The 16,426-nt window shown below is 45.1% G+C and overlaps 1 protein-coding gene across 6 annotated transcripts in view; it reads right to left on the bottom strand.

Annotated features, from left to right (window-relative positions):
* Positions 1-16,426, bottom strand: part of DAB2IP (DAB2 interacting protein) — a 209,778-nt gene that overhangs the window by 109,913 nt on the left and 83,439 nt on the right. The gene's annotated exons all lie outside the window — the stretch shown is intronic.

Raw genomic sequence — 16,426 nt, forward strand, 5'->3', positions numbered from 1 at the left:
ATTCTTAGAGAAGCAAAGTAGATTAGAGGTTACCAGGGGCTGGGGGTGAGGGGGCACGGGAATTTGTTGCTTAATGGTACAGTTTCTCTTTGCAGTAACGGGAAACATTTAGAAATGGACAATGGTGATGGTGGCGCGATGTTGTAAACATACTTAATACCACTGAGCTCTTCATTTAAAAATGACTAAAATGGCAAATTTCATGTATATCTTTCCTATATATGTACTATGATTTAAAAAAAAGAAAAGCTCTCCTAAAACTCCCACTTCAAGACACACATCTTGTGATATGTGATAATGAGCTCCCTGTTGCTGGAGGTATACAAGCAATTCCTTCAAACATGAGACTCTGATCTCTGGCTTCCAATAGGGACCTTCTCTTCTTGAGGCTTTAAACTTGAGAGGAGTGTGAGGGCCAGGCAGGCAGCAAGGTCAAGGATAGTGGCCAGCTGCTCAGCTCCAGCTGGTGATTTTGACATAGCAATGGGGGGGCCCAGTGCAGCCAAAGCTTCCCAAGATTCAAGAGGACGTAGAAATCTGGTTTTTTACTTTAATAGGAAATATTCTGATTTTCGCAGAAGGCAATGGCAACCCACTCCAGTACTCTTGCCTGGAAAATCCCCTGGACGGAGGAGCCTGGTAGGCTGCAGTCCATGGGGTCGCACAGAGTCAGGCATGACTGAAGCGACTTAGCAGCAGCAGCAGCAGCAGCGTTCTGATTTTTAAACGGTGACAGCTCATTCAACACTTGGAGCCTCAGCCTCAGCATGCCTCTTTCAACAACCAGGTCAGTCCACCTGGCTACTTCACCCGCTCCAGTTCCCCCAACCAGGCTTGGCACTGGCCATCTCTTTTCCATGCTCCAGCTGTGGCCCCCACAGAAGCCCCCTTTCTGTTCCTCCCAGCCTGTCCCATTCAGTATGCCCTGGAGGAAACCCGGTAACCTCCTCCGCCCCCAGCTCTTATAGGAGCCCTTATGGCTCCTATAGCAACAGCCAGCCTGGGGCAGCCTATCAATGCTGTCACTGCACACAGCGTGTGTGTGTGTGTGTGTGCGTGTGTGTGTGTGTGTGTGCACGCGCGCATGTGAGTCCTCTGCTTGCTGGTGGAACTCCTGATGCCCACGCCTAAGCTGGGTGCATCCCCACACCCCCAGCACCCTGCCTGGAGTCTGGTGCGTGGGGAGTGCCTGGGAAAGACCTGTTGACTCAGAAGAAAAAGGACAGGGTGGAGATTTCCCTGGTCCCTGGGAACACACCGGGTGCAGAGTCAGAGGCGCACACCCACGCTGACATCCACATAGACACTCCAACACATACCCGCTCAGGCCCATCCCCAGTATATGTGCACGTGTGGACGTGCACACACAGGACAGACTAGTGGGTAGGCTTTTCTATGAGGCTGATCGGGCTATCGGGGGCCGTATTACACCTTCCGGTTCAGTCTCCCTGTGCAGCCAGCTCGGACAGGGGCCCTCAGAAGTGTGGAAGGACAGAGCCAAACCCACTCCCCATTAGGGCGGGACAGGGCTGAGCCCTGGCCGGTGGGCAAGCCTGCCAAGCCATTTGGGACTGGAGGAAGTGGGCCACCCACAGGGATGGGTTCAGGCTCCACCGCCCAGCAGGCAGGCCTGGGGCCCCTCTGCTAGAGAAGCTTCTGCTCCAGATCGGTGGCTGCCATTTTTTAGGACCTCTCTGCTTCCCATGGGGCTTCCTACTTAGAACCTCCCTTCCTCACTCACCTCCGCCCCCTCCACGTGTCTGCTAGTCACACTCTAGGAAAGATCCCGTCTCTCTGTAGATTTCCCCAGGAAATCTCTTCCTGCACCCCCGCGCCCAGTCTGCCTTCTCTCTCCCCTCATCCCTAGCACCTCCTGCCACCTCTGCCTGGGGGTCCTCCATGACTAACCACATGTGAGGCACTGCTCTCGACCTCCAGAAGCCTTTCAGGATGTACCCTCTCTCCCTGACACACACACATACACCTGACCACAGTTTCTAATGCTCCTTCCCAGGCAGGCGAGCCCTCATAAGGCACTGGCGGGGCTGCCTCTTCTCCAAGATCAAGCCTGATATCCCCACAACCTCTGCAGAACACCATCCTTATCTGTTGGGTCTGAGCTAGGAGGCGCCCAGAGGTTGCTTGGTCCAACCACCCATTTTACAGATGAGAAAGCTGAGACCAGAGGAAGGGAACTTACCCACTGGCTCCTAACACAGTAAACAGACAGCAAAGGTCCTCATGGGTGCTCCCAAAGTAGCCATAAACTTTAATTCAGATGCCTTGGGAGCATTTCTAACCACTTCCAGCTTGGCACTGCACAAGTCAAATTGATTTTTGCTCCAATAAACCCAAAGCTAAGCAAATAAAGCCCAGGCTGTACTCCATCTACATCAGAAGGTAGAAACCCAGTGAGGAGAAAGGGCTGCAGGGCAGGACAGGCGGGCATCCACGCCCTCTCCGGCACTCCAGAGGACAAGGAACATGGGTATCTTTCTGGGCAGCTTCTGCTTGACCCTAGTTCCATTCTGCATCTTTCACCCCACCTCTGCTCCAGGGAGCTGACCCATGCAGACCACAGCAACCCAGGTCTGGGCTCTCTGGCTTCCACGTGTGTGTGCATGCTCGGTCACTTCAGTCATGTCTGACTCTTTGCAACCTCATATAGCCCTCCAGGCTCCTCTGTCCACGGAATTCTCCAGGCAAGAATACTGGAGTGGGTTGCCATGCCCTCCTCTAGGGGATCTTCCTGTCACAGGGATTGAACCCAAATCTCCTTCATTTCCTGCATGCAGGCAGATTATTTCCCTGCTGAACCAGCAGGGAAGCCCCTGGTTACCATGGGGATTGGCCAGTGGGGAGCCCTGGTGGGAGATCAGGGAAGGAAGGGGGGTCACCTGGACTGGCTACCTCCCACCACCGAAGATCCAGACTACCATCAGGATGATCTCGTCTCCTGGGTTCTCACCTCTCAGTAACCACGCTCTCCTCCCCTCCTTCCAGCCCCAGCTGCTACTAGCTCTGGGGTCCTGCACTCCTCTCCATGGTTCCCCACACCTGCCCACACCTCAAATCATCCGAGTATAAGCACCATCTGCTTCTGCTGGACACCCATGGATCCACCAGGCGGGATCTCAGCTGCCTGAGAAGCAGGCCCCACCCACGGACCTGGTGGGACACCTGTACACACAGATGGGAAACTGTGATGATACCAGGGATCACATTGAACCATAGGGGCAGTGTCTGGGCCAGGCCATACTCTCTCCTGACCTGACACTCCAAACAGCACCCAACTCTGAGCCAGCAGCCAACACAAGCTCCAAACACAGTTAGTAATAATAACTACATGGATTATAGGGGTACAGACCAGTGTTTCTCTACCTTTTATTCATTAAGACTCCCGCTAAGGAGTCTTTTTAACTTCCGAGTCTCTCCCTCAACAAAATTCTAATACCATAGATATACAGTAAAAGTACCTTTTTGTCCTACATGTATTGTTGTTCAGGCTCTCTGTCATGTCTGACTCTTTGCGACCCCATGGACTGCAGCATACCATGCGTCCCTGTTTTTCATCATCTCCCAAAGCTTGTTCAAACTCATGTCCATTGAGAAGGTGATGCCAGAGGATGGTTATCCCATCCTCTGTCATCCCATTCTCCTCCTGCCTTCAATCTTTCCCAGCATCAGGGCCTTTTCCAATGAGTCAGCTCTTCGCATCAGGTGGCCAAAGGATTGGGGCTTCAGCTTCAGCATCAGTCCTTCCAATGAATATTCAAGACTGATTTCCTTTAGGATTGACTGGTTGGATCTCCTTGCAGTCCAGGGAACTCTCAAGAATTTTTTTCCAACACCACAGCTGAAAAGCTTCAATTCTTCAGTACTCAGCCTTCTTTACGGTTCAACTCTCACATCCATACATGACTACTGGAAAAACTATAGCTTTGACTAGACAGACCTCTGTCGACAAAGAAACGTCTCTGCTTCTTAATACGCTATCTAGGTTTGTCATAGCTTTTCTTCCAAGGATTAAGTGTCTTTTAATTTCATGGCAGCAGTCACCATCTGCAGTGATTTTGGAGCCCAGGAAAATAGAGTCTGTCACTGTTTCCATTGTCTCCCCATCTGTTTGCCATGAAGTGATGGGATCAGATGCCATGATCTTAGTTTTTGAACAATGAGTTTTAAGCCAACTTTTTCACTCTCTTCTTTCACTTTCATCAAGAGGCTCTTTAGTTACTCGCTTTCAGCCATAAGCATGGTGTCATCTGCATATCTGAGGTTATTGATATTTTCTTCCAGCAAACTTGACTCCAGCTTGTGCTTCATCCAGCCCAGCATTTCACATGATGTATTCTGCATAGTCTGTTGTTCCATGTCTGGTTCTAACTGTTGCTTCTTGACTTGCATACGGGTTTCTCAGGAGGCAGGTCAGGTGGTCTGGTATTCCCATCTCTTTAAGAATTTTCCACAGTTTGTTGTGATGCACACAGTCAAAGCACAGTCAAAGGATTTAGCGTAGTCTATGAGGCAGATATTTTCTGGAATTCTCTTGCTTCTTTTTTATATACATATAACGCCTACATGTATATTAGGCTTTACACAGAAAAAGTGAGATTTTTTTCACATCCCCTTCCAAGAATCCATTTTTTTGTTCACTTATGGGCAATACTGTCCCCACTGAGACCCAGTCAAATATAATCCCCACATAACAACTTAGATTTGGGAAGCTTCATTTTCCAGATGAATAAACTGAGGTTCTGAGAGGCAAAAATGACTTCCTCTAAAGTTTCTCCAGGTAAGAAGCAAGAGTATATGCTGAAACTGTCCCTACCAAACCTACACTTAGGGGCTCAGAAAAGGCTGAGGATGCCTGGAACGTGGGGCTGGGACTAGGAGACTGGATTTAACCTTGACTCTGCTGTGTGACTCTAGGCTAGCCCCTTTCCATTCCTGAATTCCTGACTTATGATCAAATCAGCCAGGGAGTAAGAGCAGTGACTCCCTCTATTCCCTACCACCACCACCCCCCCCCAAAAAAAAAGAAAGGAAGAAAGAAAAAGAAAAAAAACCTGCTCTTTATTTTACAATGACAAAGAAGGCAGAAAGCTGATCTCTGAGTTTTAACTCTGCCTTTAAAATCACAGCTGACTTTGGCCTTTGACTGAATAGCAAGTCCTTTCTAATTTAACGAAGCAGACATTAGGAGGCTTGGGCTCATGCCCCCCACCTCTAAATAACATAGCTAGTACAAGCAGGATGTTGGAGACACTGGGTGAGTTTGCTAACATCTTGCAGGATGAAGGTGGCATCCTCAGGGACAGACCCCAGGAAGGAAGAACTGGTCGACCTCCTAGATCCACACTGCCCCCCTCCAGACCTCAGAGAATTGATTCAGACTTTTTCCCTTGGCTCAGACTCACTGTATGACCTCCACATGACCTCTCGGACTCCCAGTCTACAAAATTAGGTCACAAGACCAGCTGATCCTGCATTCCCGTTCCACTAGGAGGTCAAAAGAGTCTATTTCACCAAGCAGACCAGGCTGCCTCCCTACTCTTAGAAGCCACAGTTGGAGAAACACATTTTAACCTTCATGTGTTTGCAAAAAAATAAATAAATAAATAAAATTGGTTTCATTCAAATGCTGCTGGCTTGGTTGCCATAGATACCTCCTAATCATGAAGGATGACTGTTACTTGTTCCCATGGAAACACGGAGGCCTGAGGAACATCCTGTAATTTCAGACAAGACACCAAATTTCAGTTGTTGGGTTGCCCAGACCTTAATGTTTAAAAACAGGTCGAGGCAGCAACCTCTAATACTCACAGCAGGAGAAAAGCAGACAGCACGCTAAAAAGAGAAGGTGTGGGGTGGGGGTGTATGTGTGTGCTGGACCTCAACAGTGATCAGGAAAATGCAAATTAACACAAACAGATGCCATTTCACAGTTTTCAGAGAGGCAAAAAATGAAAAAAAAAAAAGAAAAAAAACAAACGATGACCCCAAATGTTGACAGGGTTGTAAGGAACTCTTTCATCCCTGCTGGTAGAAGGAAAAGAATTTGAGAGCAATTAGAAAAGAGCTGGTTGAAACTGACACATACTTATATACTCTGGGACCAGAAATTCCACTCCTAGATGTACAGTCTAGAAAAATGCTTCAGCCTTGCCCAAGGAGATCTGATACAGAGATGTCTACTACTGCACTGTTTGTGGGAGCAGAATGTGGGAAGCAACCTAAATGTCCACCGACAGGGGAATGGATGCCCCAGTGGATGACTGCAGTCCTTCAGTGGAACAGGGTAGGACTCCAAGGGACAATGTCCACATGGAACACAACGAGCTCCTGCAAAGGACCCAGTTCTACAAGATCAGCATGAGTCATGCTCAGAAACATGAGGCTGAGTGAAAAGAGTAAGTTGCAACAGCAAGCAGAGTACAATCCACTCATGCTTTTTTTTTCTACAAGAATGTTCACAACAGCTTTATACGTAATAGCCTAAAACTGGAAATAAAATGTGCTTCAGTAGATGAATGGTTAAACTGGTACATCCACAATGTGTGAATCAGAATAATGTTCCCCCAAAGTCCACGAACCTGTGAATATGTTACTTGATATGATAAAAGGAACTCTGCATATGTGATTAAGGTTAAGGACTTGGAGATGGGCGTGCATACTGGATTATCCACACAGGGATAATCTTAAAAGTGGAAGAGGAAGGCAGAAGGATAGGTCTGAGGGATTCGATGATGAAAAAAGAGACAGGAATGATTCTAAACCTGAGAGGAATAATGGAAGAAGTAGGTCATGAACCAAGAAACATGGGTAACCTCTGTTTAGAAACTGGGAACATTTCCCAGCTGACAGCCAGCAAGAAAATAGGAACCTCAGTCCTACAACCACAGGAAACTGACTTCTGCCAACAAGGAATGGGCAATGAAATGGAGTTTTCCCTAAAGCCTTCAGAAAGCAACGCAGTCTGCTAATACCTGAATTTAACCCCTCAAGGCTCACGCCAGACTTCTGACCTACAGAACTGTAAGATGACAAATCTTTGTTGTTTAAGCTGTTATAACAAGTTTTAACCTGTTACAGCAGCAATGGGAAACTAATACATGTGCCACAGAATATTACTCAGCAAAGAAAATACTACTCAGCACTACTGAAATCCACAACAACTTGGATGGCTCTCTAAGGCGCCGTGCTTGCTGAAAAAAGCCAAACAAGCCAGCTCAAAAGGTCACGTGATAGAGGATATATGTATACCTATGGGTGACTCATGTTGAGGTTTGACAGAAAACAACAAAATTCTGTAATCCTTCAATTTAAAAAATAAATAAATTTTTTAAAAGGTCACATGATGCAGGATCTCATATATATGGCATTTTCAAAGTGGTAAAGTCACACAGATGCAAAACAGATTGGGGGTTGTCCATCCCTTCCATTGCTCACCGCTCCAGGGGTGAGGGATGCTAGGGGGCAGGTAGGCGGGTATAACTTGTGTCTTGACTGCAAAGGGGACTGCACAAATGAGCATATGCTAAAATGGTACAGAGTTATACACATGCACAGGACCACCGCACGCGAAAGATGAAAGAGAAAGAAGCCAAGAGGGCAGACATTCAGAAGCTGACCTGGCATTCACAGCTCTGTCACATTACTCTGCTTCCGCATATAAACAACCTCACGGGATACCAAGCTCAGACAAGCCTACCACGATAAAATGAGGCAAAACAAGGCCACTTGATCATTTTGTCTAAGCAACCGTCAAAAGCCTGGTCACCGTGCCACCCAAAACACTAAACATCCCTCCACCCTGGTGAAAACGAGCGAGCGTCTGCTGTTTCTTTACCCATGACAGCTTTTTCTCAGTGCTGCTTCCTCTCCTTAGAGATAAGATCTGAGAAACCCCACCTCAGATTCGCCCCTGCTTTCTGAGAGCACCCAATCGAGAGTGAACCCCACTTCCTTTAGACGTCCCCCAGCTCATCCAATCAAAGCCTAAATCTCAGAGTAGTTTCTCTCTACCACAATCTGATTGAGAGGCCTTGCGGTTCCCCGCAGCATGTGTGTTCCATCACCGCAATAAATAATAAACCCAACTTGTGCGGCTGGAGGTGTGTTCCTGGCAGGTCTTCGGCTGAAGGGCATTGTGTCATTTACAAGAGATGTAACTATCAAGGGAAACCGGGTAAACGATGCCTCTCTGTTCCGGTTCTGCAATTGCCTATACGTCTGAAAAATTTTCAAAATAAAAAGTTAATAAATAGCCTACTTGAAATACATGGAATCATATCTGTCTAAACAACTGAGATTTTCCATCCCGAGAAACTAACTACTGAAATGTATTCATATCCAGTGTCACCTGAGTAGAGAGAGTGGTCAGCAATCTAGAGGCGAGAGGCACAGAAGTATAAACACCACTGCAAAGGTTTACCATGGACTCTTTAGACTGAAATACATTTGCCATCTACGTGATTAAACTAATATGCTGTTTTACTGTCTGTTTGTATGCGTGTGCACTTACATAGAAAAATATCATAAACAGTATCATAAAACTTGGTCAGAGATGCTCTTTGGAGAATGAGATGGGCTACAGCAGTATCATTTACCAAATGAAGAATTAATTCAGCCTTCCAAAACTAAATATTAGATTAAAATAGAAATAGATAGTATAATGACTCAGTACAACCTGCACCCTCTAAACACATCTGAAGAGAAAAAAGGAAAAGAAGTAAGAAAAAAAATCAGAAAACAAAACAAATGACATCAAAATCAATAGCAGACCAAATGACCAGGTTGAGAAAGTGGATCAGGAAAGTCCAAAAAACAGATTTAGAAAAAAACTCGTGGGTGAGGAAATGAAGTTCCCCAAGCCATGAAATTAAAAGATGCTTTCTCCCTGGAAGAAAAGCTATGACCAACCTAGACAGCATATTAAAAAGCATATTAAAAAGACTTGGTCAACAAAGGTCTGTCTAGTCAAAGCGATGGTTTTTCCAGTAGTCATGTGTGGGTGTGAGAGTTGGACTATAAAGAAAGCTGAGTGCCGAAGAATTTATATTTTTGAATTGTGGTGCTGTAGAAGACACTTGAGAGTCCTTTGGACTGCAAGGAGATCAAACCAGCCCATCCTAAAGGAAATCAGTCCTGAAAATTCATTGGAAGGACTGATGCTGAAGCTGAAACTCCAATACTTTGGCCACCTGATACGAAGAACTAACTCATTGGAAAAGACCCTGATGCTGAGAAAGATTGAAGGCAGGAAGAGACGGGGACGACAGAGGGTGAGATGGTTGGATGGCATCACCAACTCAATGGACATGAGTTTGAGCAACCTCTGGGAGTTGGTGATGGACAGGGAGGCCTGGTGTGCTGCAGTCCATGGGGTCGCAAAGAGTTGGATACAACTGAGCGACTGAACTGAACTGAACTGAAGCCTAGAGCTACCAGTGAACTGGTGTCCCTAGCCCCCATCTTCTCCCACTGCAGGAGTGGCCGGATAAACTGCAGGAAGAGACAAAGGTAAGGCCATCATGGCAGCAGATCACGGAACCCTCAGATTATTAGAATCCTTCAGATACGGCAGTCCAGTAGATGCCACTGTGCGTGTGTGTGTGTGTGTGTGTGTGTGTGTGTGAATGAAGCACAACTGTACTGTTCTTATCTGCTATTAACAGTTAGCCAAATGAACAATGAGTTTACCAAAATACTGTATTGATATATTGGCAGGTCCTACATGCTTTTTCCAGTTCCAGCTTTGGCCATCCATCTTTGGGAGAAGGAAGAAAGGTAGTCCTTAGAGGGTACTGCCTTTGGGAGTGCCCATGGCCCCCAAAGAGCCCATGTCCTGATCCGAGTACCCAGGAATATGTTACCTACAATGGCAAAGGAACTTCAGAGATGTGATTATGGATCAGGTGCAGCTAGTAGCAAAGAATCTACCTGCCAAGGCAGGAGACGCTGGAGACAGCAGGAGATGCAGGTTTAACCCCTGGGTCAGGAAGATCCCCTGGAGAAGGAAACAGCAACCCACTCTGGTATTCTCGCCTGGACAATCCCATGGACGGAGGAGCCTGGTGGGCTACAGTCCATGGGCTCGCAAAGAGTTGGACACGACTGAGCAACTAAACAACTGTGTAACATAGGGATCTATATTCATATTCAGTAATAAACCATAATGGAAAAGAATATGAAAAGGAATAGATAGATATATAAGCATAACTGCATCACTCTGCTGTATAGTAGAAACTAACTCAACATTGTAAATCAACTGTTCTTCAATAAATAAATAATCTCCAAATGTCTAATTTAAGGATTTAATACTAAAGCAAACTGAATTTCAGCTCTTTATATAATTTTTAGCTTGAGGAACAGTTGACTCACAGATTGTACATCAGGTCCTGTAAGGTACATGAAGTTATAATTTGGAAAAACAAAAGAGCAGCATTGTTTTATGTTCTACAAAAACACGTGTGACTGCCCTACAAAATTGGAGGGAAAGAAAATCGATGCAAACATCAAGTTCACGCTACAGGCCATGAATCGTAGAGTCCTTTGTCTCTGACCCATGAGTCCTGTGTCTTCTGCCGGCACCCAGGAAACTCTACAAGGCTAAGTGGCTAGTTGGCAAGTAGGGTAAAATCCCCACCTTTCACAATAATTAAGAGAGGATCAAAACACTTTGGAGGAAATTTAACAAAAACAATTGTAAGACATAACTAAAAAAATCTTGCTGAGAGACATTAAAGAAAACCTAAATAAATGGAGAAATACACCACCTTCAAGAATTGGGAGACTCAGTCTTATTGAGATGACATTTCTCTCCAAACTGATGTACAGATTCAATGCAATCCTAATCAAAATCCTAGCAGGCGTTTTAAAGGCACTCAATTTTAAATTTAGATGGCAAAGCAAAGGACCTAGAAGAGCCAAGCAATCTGGAGAAACTAGAAACAGGTTGGGGGCTTATACTACAGGGTTTCAAGAGATACTTTATAGTCTGAAAATATAACTAAAGTAATCGAGAGAGTATGATATTAGCACAAGGACTGACATATAGATCAATGGAACAGAATAAAGAGTCCAGAAATAGTCCCACATATAGACGGTCAGTCGATTTTTGGAAAAAAGTACAAAGGTAAATTGATGGTGGAAAAGATAATTTTTTCAACAGATTTAGCAGCAGAACAATTGGATACAGTAAGTCCCCTACATGTGAACAATTTCTGTTCCAAGAGCCGGTTCATAAGTCCAGTAAAGTTAGCCTAGGTATGCAACTAACACAGTTAGCCATATAGTACTGCACTGTAACAGGTTGATAGTACTTTTCACACAAATAATACATAAAAAACAAACACAAAAAAATTTTTAATCTTACAGTACAGAACCCTGAAAAGTATAGTAGTACAGTACAACAGCTGGTACACAGGGGAACGTTCACATCTGTGAAAGCTTGCAACTTGAAGGTTCATATGTAGGGGATTTACTGTATTTGTAGGTAATAAAAATGGACCATCAGGAAATGTGGAGAAACAGATCTAAGAGAAATGAGGACTGCACCCGATGTGTATTTTTATTCTCACACTGACTCCAAGCAGGAAACATCAGCTCCAGCTTTAACAGGAAGATACTGAAGTTCAGCAACATCAACGGAAAGGGCTGTGACCACACAGCTAGGAAATGAGGAAGGCAAGATTCTAACCTGGTAATCTCCGGATCAAAGGACTGCCCCAGGGTGGGAAAAGGGGGTCCAAGTCCTCCAGGAGGCTGAGTGTCCCCCCTGCCTTGGGCTACTCTCTCCATCTCCAGGTGCCACCTCAGCCCTGCTACCCACAGCAGGAAGAGATGAAGGATGCTTCGCTCGACCGCACACTTGGTTCTGCGATATTGGGTGTGGGTAAGGGAAGGAGTCATGAGTCTATGGAACTGCGGGAGCCTGTTTTCTCCAAATGGATTGGGATCAGAGTTCAAGTTGTCTTTAAGTTCAGGGCATGGTTCAGAGTCAGTGGAGGATGCCCACTGCTGCGGAGGTGGGGTCTGCTGAGAGAAAGGCATGGAGGTGACTGTGGGAGCTGGGGTCCATGGCACCTCCTGCCCCGGGAATCCTCAACATTGAGCATTTGGTGGGGGCCTGAGAGCTCCTCAAAGGAGACATGGAGGGATCAGGCTGCAGGTGCTCAGGAGGTGGGAGGGAAGCGCCTAGAAGATGCACCCCCTCCCCACCCCGCGTTGTGTTCCAAGATCCTGCGTATGTCCTCCCCGAAAGGACAGCCCTAGTGTTCACTCCCTGGCCCCTGGTTGGCCTTATAAATAACAGTCCAGGGTAAGTGCTGCAGACTTTTCAGCATCTGTAGACACTGTCACCAGCTCTTCTCCACGCCTCCCTAACTTGAATCCCTTAACAACTGCCTCTTACCCTCCATACTTCCTATTCTTCATCCTGACATGTGCCTCACTTTCAAAGAATCCCCAGCCTTCCAAAAGGATGAATTGGGCTTCCCTGGTGGCTCAGCTGGTAAAAAGAATCTGCCTGCAATGCAGAAGACACTGGTTGAATCCCTGGGTCAGGAATATCCCCTGGAGAAAGGAATGGCTACCCACTCCTGTATTCTTGCCTGGTGAATTCCATGGAGAGAGGAGCCTGGCGGGCTACAGTCCATGGGGTCACAGACAGTAGGACACAATGACCAACTAACACTTTCACTTTTCACAGGATGAATTACATGGCCTGAGGTTTCCTGTCCTCCCTGAGCCTTCTTTCCAGTACATGGCCATATATTTAATTATCAAATAGACCATTGAACGCATGCTAATAAACCATGTATTTCATTTAACTGTTCAGTTCAGTTCAGTTCAGTCGCTCAGTCGTGTCCGACTCTTCCCGACCCCAAGGACCACAGCACACCAGGCCTCCCTGTCCATCACCAACTCCCAGAGTCTACCCAAACTCATCTCCATTGAGCCAGTGATGCCATCCAGCCATCTCATCCTCTGTAGTCCCCTTCTCCTGCCCCCAATCCCTCCCAGCATCAGGGTCTTTTCCAATGAATGAACTCTTCACATGAGGTGGCCAAAGTATTGGAGTTTCAGTTTCAGCATCAGTCCTTCCAATGAACACCCAGGACTGATCTCCTTTAGGATGGACTGGTTGGATCTCCTTGCAGTCCAAGGGACTCTCAAGAACACCACAGTCCAAAAGCATCAATTCTTTGGCGCTCAGCTTTCTTTATAGTCCAACTCTCACATCCATGCATGACTACTGGAAAACCACAGCCTTGACGAGACAGACCTTTGTTGGCAAAGTAATGTCTCTGCTTTTTAATATGCTGTCTAGGTTGGTCATGACTTTCCTCCCAAGGAGCAAAGTGTCTTTTAAATTCATGGCTGCAGTCACCATCTGCAGTGATTTTGGAGCCCCCCAAAATAAAGTCAGCCACTCTTTCCACTGTTTCCCCATCTATTTGCCATGAAGTGATGGGACCGGATGCCATGATCTTAGTTTTCTGAATGTTGAGCTTTAAGCCAACTTTTTCACTCTCCTCTTTCACTTTCATCAAGAGGTTCTTTAGTTCTTCACTTTCTGCCATAAGGGTGGTATCATCTGCATATTTGAGGTTACTGCTATTTCTCCCAGCAATCTTGATTCCTGCTTGTGCTTCATCCAGCCCAGCATTTCTCATGATGTACTCTTCATATAAGTTAAATAAGCATGGTGACAATATACAGCCTTGACTTACTCCTTTTCCTATTTGGAACCAGTCTGTTCAATGTCCAGTTCTAATTGTTGCTTCCTGACCTGCATACAGATTGCTCAAGAGGCAGGTCAAGTGGTCTAGTATTCCCATCTCTTTCAGAATTTTCCACAGTCTATTGTGATCCACACAGTCAAAGGCTTTGGCATAGTCAATAAAGCAGAAATAGATGTTTTTCCGGAACTCTCTTGCTTTTGCGATGATCCAGCAGATATTGGCAATTTGATCTCTGGTTCCTCTGCTTTTTCTAAAACCAGCTTGAACATCTAGAAGTTCATGGTTCACGTATTGCTGAAGCCTGGTTTGGAGAATTTTGAGCTTTACTTTACTAGCGTGTGAGATGAGTTCAATTGTGCGGTAGTTTGAGCATTCTTTGGCATTGCCTGTCTTTGGGATTAGAATGAAAACTGACCTTTTCCAGTCCTATGGTCACTGCTGACTTTTCCAAATTTGCTGGCATATTGCGTACAGCACTTTCACAGCATCATCTTTCAGGATTTGAAATAGCTCAACTTGAATTCCATCACCTCCACTAGCTTTGTTCACAGTGATGTTTCCTAAGGCCCACTTGACTTCACATTCCAGGATGTCTGGCTCTAGAGGAGTGATCACACCATTGTGATTATCTGGGTCGTGAAGATCTTTTTTGTATAGTTCTTCTGTGTATTCTTGCCACCTCTTCTTAATATCTTTTGCTTCTGTTCAGTCCATACCATTTCTGCCCTTTATTGAGCCCATCTTTGCATGAAAAGTTCCCTTCAGATCTCTAATTTTTTTGAGGAGATCTCTAGTCTTTCTCATTCTATTGTTTTCCTCTATTTCTTTGCACTGATCACTGACGAAGGCTTTCTTATCTCTCCTCGTTATTCTTTGGAACTCTGCATTCAAATGGGTATATCTTTCCTTTTCTCCTTTGCTTTTCGCTCCTCTTCTTTTCACAGCTATTTGTAAGGCCTCCTCAGACAGCCATTTTGCTTTTTTGCATTTTTTTTTCTTGGGGATGGTCTTGATCCCTGTCACCTGTACAATGTCATGAACCTCTGTCCATAGTTCATCAGGCTCTCTGTCTATCAGATCTAGTCCTTTAAATCTAAACTATTTTGTAACAAATTTATTGTATACAAGTATAAATAGAGGACATACAAGTAATTTCTTTCTCTTAATACAAGCTGACCGAGACCAAATAATATAACATAAAAAAACACCCCAAAAAGCAGCTTCCGAGATACTAAACCGTACACATTTATGCTCACAGGTAAGGGACAAAGAGCACTACATCACACAAATGTAAATATCAATAGAGGTTCCAAAGTAGGTATCACCAAACTCCACCCGACAGTTTTAATAGAAGAGATATGGATCTGGTTTTTATAACATCATATTTGAGTTTAACTCGTGACTGGTGATTACTCCGTTTCTGAAACATGAAAGGGCTTGTTCTATCCTTTCTCAGATGTTTACCAAGTAAAAGACACAAACCAAGGAATCCTTGAGTCTCTTTTGGCTCCTTTCTGAGGATTTCTAAGAGCTTTAGCCTGAAGTGTCACCTTTCCATTTTCACTCCTAAGTTTTCTCCTTCACCTCTGTAGCCGCAGGGCCTATTCCCGGCCAGACAGAGAGCTGGCATTTACTCCAGGTTGCTGGAATTCAGAATTGTAAAGGCTTCCCTGGTGGCTCAAGCTGGTAAAGAATCCACCTGCAATGCAGGAGACCCAGGTTCGATCCCTGGGTCAGGAAGATCCCCTGGAGAAGGGAATGGCCACTCACTCCAGTATTCTTGCCTGGGAAATCCCATGAACAGAAGAACCTGGTGGGCTACAGTTCGTGGGGTTGCAAAGAGGCGGACAGGATTGAGTGACTCACACTCAACACTAAAGGAAGTCCCAGCGTGGAAACAAGTGTTCCCTCTCCTCCACCTTGTACAATTTCTCTCTCTCCATTTTCAAAACCCACAGTGCAATACTACACATTTGAAAGCATTTGCAAATGTAGTAAAATCATAATAGTACATGTGGGCAGGACAGGCCTTGCCTTGAGGAGGCTGATTATTCCTGGGGAAAGTGTAGGAGGCTTTAGCTATATATCAAGGGTCAGCAAAAAAAAAAAAAAACAATTTTTTTTCATAAAGGGCTAGACAGCAAATATGTTAGATTTGTCTCAACTATTTAATTCTGCCAAGGTAATGTGAAAAGAGCCACAGACAATATGAGTGAGCATGGCTGTGTTCCAACAAACTTTACTTATAGACATGGAAAACTTGAAATAATGTTCACATTATAAAACATTATTCCTCTTTTGATTTTTGTTTCAACCCTTGAAAAAATGTAAATGCTATTCTTAGCTCACAGGTCATACAAAAACAGGTGGTGGGCCATATAAAAACAGGTGGGATCTGGCCTCTTAGCTGTGCTTTGCCGATCCCCTGCTGTACCTGAATCATTTTATTTCTAAGAAAAAGAGGGGAAAAAAGAAGAGAAGCAATCATGGCAATGTTAACATTCACTCAGTTTGAGGTGAGTGCATGGGTGTCTGCAATATGATTTTCTATACTTTCAAATATTTTAGAATTTTCCAAAAATTCAAAAAAGGAAAAAGCCTGGAAATAATCTTCCAAATCCTCCTAGAGCTTATCACTGGGTGCTGGAATTAAAGTCGCTTTTAAAAAATTTTCT

This window comes from Muntiacus reevesi, chromosome 3, assembly GCF_963930625.1.
Source record: "Muntiacus reevesi chromosome 3, mMunRee1.1, whole genome shotgun sequence".
NCBI lineage: Eukaryota > Metazoa > Chordata > Mammalia > Artiodactyla > Cervidae > Muntiacus > Muntiacus reevesi.